Here is a 6,077-nt window from a genome sequence, read left to right as displayed (position 1 = left end):
CTTCCCCTTATTTCCTGAGTGTAAAAGCTGTTGACAATGTGGTGTATATATTTAATGACCTTTATGCCTATGATATAAATATATATACCCATAAATACATACATACACATATATGAGAAATCTATGTATATGTGTGTGTATATATGCTTTATTGAAAAATAAGACAATACTATATGTGTTCTGCAGCTCGCTTTATTCACTCAGGGGTATATCATAGACGTTCTCCCACTCCAGACTCACCTGGTCCTTTCGGATAGAGTGGAGGGGTCTCCTGATGTGCAGCTGTGGTCTCTTGTGCAAGGACACCTTTGGTGGGAGAGTGCTGTGGACAAGGCCCTGGACCATGCCGAATCGCCGGCACCTTCAGAGCCCACATCTCGCCATGATTTACCGCATCATTTTCTTGATGTTGGACCCTTAAGTTTTCTCCAGTTTCCACTTTCAGAAAGGATGTTTGACTGGCATCCCTCTTATACAAACATACCTGTGATCTTGTATGAGTATTCCTTTAGTTAAGGCTTCTGGAAATTTAGTCCCTGGATGTGACATTTACATTCATCACAGGCTCCTTTCAAGTGACTCTAGAAATTGCTTCTCCAGTGGGGAATGAAAAGCTGTAGAATAACTTATGTAACCAATTCTCTATCGCTGGATATGATTTCACTTCAGCTTTTCATCCCACCATTTTAAACAGTGCTGTGTAAATGCTCTGATGAGTACATCTTTTTGAACTGATTTTTTTCTAAATGAAACGATTCCTAGAAGTTGAGTTGAGTCTTTGTGTACACACGTTTTTCAGAGTTTACATATCCATTGACATGTCATCCTCCAAAAAGTCGCTCACAGTTTGTTCTTTCACAGATGGACACTAGCTAGAATATCTTTTATAAATATTTGCCAATATGATGGGCAAAAGTGCTTTTTCATTGTTTTAGTTTGCATTTGATGACCAGTGAGGTATTGAGCATTTTTAACTCATTGGCCATCTGACTTTTTAAAAGTGAATGATCCCTTTTATCCTTTGCACACATTTAAGTGAGGGAGCTTCTTCTTGCTTTGTGACAGCTCTTTGTATGTTATGAACATTAACCACTTGTCTTCATCAACATGTACCACAGAGATTTTTCTTGTCATTTCTTGCCTTTCATTTTGTTCAGTAGTTTTTTTTTTTTATTTTCGTTGTGGCCCAAAATATTCTTAAGTTTGTAAATGTCTTCCTTTTGGGTTTTATCTTTGGTAGTATCCTTAGAAATACTTTCTTATAATGATATAAATCTCTTCTGTAAGTTTTTTTAATATCTAAGATGGAGATGATAATAGTACTTGTTATAGTGAGGAGAAGTTGAATTAATATGAGCAAAGAGTTGCATTTGTTGTTATTAGTATTTTAATATTTACATCACTCTCTCTAATTTTTCTTGTGGTCATTAGCACAGGAATAGAATTTGTTCTTTCCAGGTGATTCTCTGATTGTCCCAGGACAATTATTGAATTCATACTTGGCTCTTTGATTTGAAATCCCACCTGTACAAAATACTTATGCACACTAGAGTCTCTTTTTGAGCTTATGGTTTATTTCTGTCAATTTTACTTTCTTACTCCAGTGCTATATCTTACATATTGTAAAAATTTATTTAATAACTGAAAGTGTAATTTTTTGATTCTTTTCTTCCATCCCAAATTTTCTTGGCTAGTATTATGACTTTATTATTCCTGAAGAATTCTAAAATACTTTGTTGTATTTAAAAATAACAGATAATGGTTTTCATGGGATTTTTTAGTAAGTTTTGAATTATCTTTAGAACTAACATCTTTACAAACTGCTTTCCTCCATGCAATATGTTGATGTCTCTACATTCACACCTCTTACTTTACTCCTCAGTACAGTCCAGTAGTTTTCTCCATGTAGAACAGGGGCTTTAATTTTGAGTTTATTCCAGATTATTGTTGATATCTTTGTTAATTCTGTAAGTGAGAATTTTTTGCTATTATATTTTGTAACTGTTAAAACTGACACTTAGGAAGGCAGATTTGGGTTGTAAATACTCATTTTGTAAATTTCATTTAAACTTGTAAGTATTAAGTACTTGTTCCAGAATCCTTTCTTTTCTGTTTTTCAAAACTTGTTTCCAAGATTATCAAAATGGTCATAGCTAAGTAGTATATTTGGGGAGACATATGGAGAGAGGTAGTGTGACTCATGTACAAACTCTGAGCAGTTTCATGGCTCCCTTTAGGCTGGAGAAGCTGCAGAAGGGACCAGGTTAGAAAAGGGATTGCTTTTATGTACTTGAAAGCCAGCTTTCCTGCCTTTATGGTGAAGCATGTTGGGCGTGGCAGGTAGAAGATCAAGGTCCGATGGAGGCCATTGTCTGCACAGAGTGCTGTGTCTGTGAGAAATGGAGACCATCACTATGGGAAATCCTTGGTGCCTGGAACACTGCAGGGGAGCTGGGGAGCCTGTGTGTTAAGGATTTTCCAGGCCTGGGAGTGGGAAGATCAGACTCTGCATTCAGATCTGAGTTTGAATTCATCCTCTCTTTTTACTGGTCCTCTGACTTTTGTCAACTTATATATCCTCTTTGAACACCTGTTTTCTTGTCTCTCAAAACAGAAGAATTACGGCCTGCTGCTAGAGTGTTTGATCAGGGTAAATGATTTTTGTCTATAAGATGCCATGTACAATCACAAGCTCAGTAAGAAATGGGCTGTCACCTTTCTTCTGCAACTCAGTGCTTGACAAGACATGGGGGAAAGCCAGTCCATAATTTGTGTGTGATGTAATTAAGAACAAAATTAATGTCTTGTCTTTCCCTAGCAGTATTCGTACCCCTTTGCTTCATTTACTTCTTTCCTCCTTTCCTTTCCCCTTTCCCCTCCTCCACCAAAAGACCCTGAGACTCTTTCAGAACACTAGATTCAAATTAATTTAAAGGTTGTCTCATCCTCATGAAATGACAGTAAGATAAAAAAATCTGTAAATATCCCAGAATTCATTGTATTTGATTTACACACACACACACACACACACACACACACACAATCAGGCTACCTCCAACTTGCTGAGGGAGAAGGAACACTTTTTCTGTGTTTCCATTCACTGAGCGTGAGAACAAAGTCTCTTATGCAGATTTTCTCCAGGCTCCTTGCATGGTGTTTTTAATTGGATTTCTGCTTTGTTGCCATAGAAATATTCTCCTAATAGAAGAAAGGAAGTGGAGATATAGACATTCTGCTGAGGTATTGGTTTCAGCATATTTGAGTTGGAAGGTACTTAAGAGCATAGAGCCGTAACTTTTTATGGGTGAGAATCCATGATGTTGTAACTTGGACAAGAAAATGTTAATTCTGCCATCGTGTCCACGTGGGCGAAGAGGCAACTGAGCAAGGGATGGCAGGGGTCCTTCTTGCTTGAGTTCCAGGTTCTTGCTAGTTTTCATTGCTCACCTGCCTTTAGTTTATGTCCATGTGGCCTCTCATGGGAAGGTCACTCTGTCCGGGTAGACTGAGTTTCTAATCAGCAAAAAGCTCTGGATCCACTCATATTTCCCAGAGTTTTTCTGCTGACCTGCTGACACTTTATATAAATGAGGCCTAAGAAACTACTGAATATAAAATCCTTATTGATATCACTTGCCCTCGTGTTCCATAGTAATGGGGTGCTGTCTCAGACTGTCTAAGGCTAGATCTGTACATAGATATGGTGATAGGCTGTGCTGCTGGACCCTCCACAGTCAAATGGGATTTCCACATAGTTTTTAGAATCAGGCAGATGAGTTCAAATCTTGCGTTTACCAGTTATTAGCTTTGTGACCTTGGGGAAGAAACTGTACTTCTTTATGTCCAATTTTCTTTGTCTGTAAATAAGTTCAGTAATTATTTTAAGGTTTTTTTTTATAGAATTGAATGAGCTAATTCCCTCATTTATACCTAAAATACTGATCGCGTGGTTCTATGTTGGTGCCTTGGTAGTTGATTACTAAGGAACTCGGCAGTGAGAATGTGGGTGGTGGACCCCTGGATCATAGAGCTTATATTCCAGGATATGCTTGTAAAAGACTGGATGTGCAGTGGATTTTTAGTAAATATCCATACCTTTCCTAATCCACATTGATTGTTTATATATCTTTACACTAATATATGAACTATTTTTATTGCAATTTAAATATCTTTTTAGTATTTAAAATATGCAGCTATAACAAAAATACATGAAATAAATAGATTTGACTTTTATTTTCGTTTCAATAAGCAAAACAAATAAAATAGAAAAGAAAAAAAGTTTTGAAGGAGTAGAAATAATTTTATTTCCGTGGAATCCATTCCCTATATTAGGTTTTTTGGTTGTGTTGCTAAACAGCATATAAAATTGACAGGTTGTGACATATTGTAAATGAGGAAACAGTGGAGACATACTACCTCCAATGAAGTCATTTAGTTACCACGTCAAAACTAGTTCTGCTTGCTGAATGACAGACCAGTAAATTGGGAGATGAGGTGTTAGAGCAAGGAATAGTGACTTTATTTGAAAAGCTGGCAGACCCAGAGGATGGCATACTGATATCCTGGAGAACACTCTTCCCCAAGTCAGAATTCAGTCTCCTTTTTTACTAAAAAGGGGCGGGGGTGTGGTTGGTTGTTGCAAACTTCTTGCTGTTCGAATTGATTTCCTTGGAATCCTTTGTTCTAGCAGCTGTCCATGAGGGTCAAATCATGGTGACCCTTTAAAACCTCCAAAAAAAAAAAAACAGGTTATTCTCTATTTTGCAACTTGCCATCTCTACATAAGTGTAGAAGAGCTAACATCCTTAAAGATCAGAGCCCGCAGAATAGGCCCTCCTGGATATTTCAGGCTAAAGGCAACTTTCTTTTACAAAAGGTGCAGAGCTAGCATGTCTGAGCCTAGAAAACAGGGCACAGGTTTAAAGCCAAAGGAACACATCTAAAATGAAGTCAAATTTGTTCTTTTGTATTACAATACCTTTTTCCACCTCATAAATAATTTTAGTAAGGAACATGAACAATTTATAATTTTTCTTCTCAATAACGGATAAATGAGCCAACTACATTTTTGTGATCAGGGATGCTGTGCGTGCCTTGGGGTCACAGCAAACTCTTGTTGGGGGTGGTCGACCCTGCAACATGTCTGATGCCCTGTGAGTGTTGGTGAGGGTCTCCCTAACCTGGGGCTCTCTTCAAGAACCATCATATGGGCATTGACCTCTGGAGACCTCTTTCAGCTGCAGGAAATTTTTTCAGATACTGTGATTGAAAAATCACTCCAGCTGGGGATAAGTAGGGAATAAAGGAAGAGGAAAAGGGCTTGGAGTAAAGTAGAAGAGAAGGACAGAAGATTAGGGAGCCTGGGGGCTTGGAAGCGGGTCTTCGGGAGAGAGATGAGCAGAGGTGGGGAGGTGCCCGGCTCCGGAAACAGCTCCTGCACCTGTCAACGCGCCCAAGACACAGAGCATTTAATTGGCCCAGGACGCTATACTGTCTGGATGTCACCCTGGGCAGAACCTTGAGAATAGAAGGTAATGGATGGGCAGCACTCACCTAGGGGTCACTGAAGGCTTTAGTCAAGTCCACAGTGCCTTTTATAGTCATGTGTCTTCACTTGCCCTTTATCTTAGGATCTGAGAAGCAGGAGCAAGGAACTCAGGGAGAGATCCAGGAAGACATCTCACTTTGTTAAGAGACGACAGTCACAGCGACACGGGGAGCGAAGACACTTGCAGCAAAGTAAAATGACTTCACAACGATTGCATCAGAGCTGCAGGTGTGAGAGAGCCTAAGCCTGTCTCAGAGTGCAGGGGACAAGTGGAAAGGAATGGTAAAATTTCCACTGACAATTGAAATTTTGTTAAATAGCCTGCTACTCTTAATTGTATCACTTGATTGTATGTAGGTGTATTTCTGTGGGCATTTATAGGTTCACACAACCTCACCAGCACCTCTTGCCCCATCGGGGATGGGCTTTCTCAAGCACAGTGCACCTCATGCTTGGGTGGGACACGCTGCGGGTCCTCGCCTGGGACCGGGTTGCTGCAGGGCACTGAGTCCCTGAGACACGGGCTGTG

This window comes from Camelus dromedarius, unplaced genomic scaffold, assembly GCF_036321535.1.
Source record: "Camelus dromedarius isolate mCamDro1 unplaced genomic scaffold, mCamDro1.pat HAP1_SCAFFOLD_172, whole genome shotgun sequence".
Classification (NCBI taxonomy): domain Eukaryota; kingdom Metazoa; phylum Chordata; class Mammalia; order Artiodactyla; family Camelidae; genus Camelus; species Camelus dromedarius.
Note: the sequence above shows the minus strand (reverse complement) of the source record.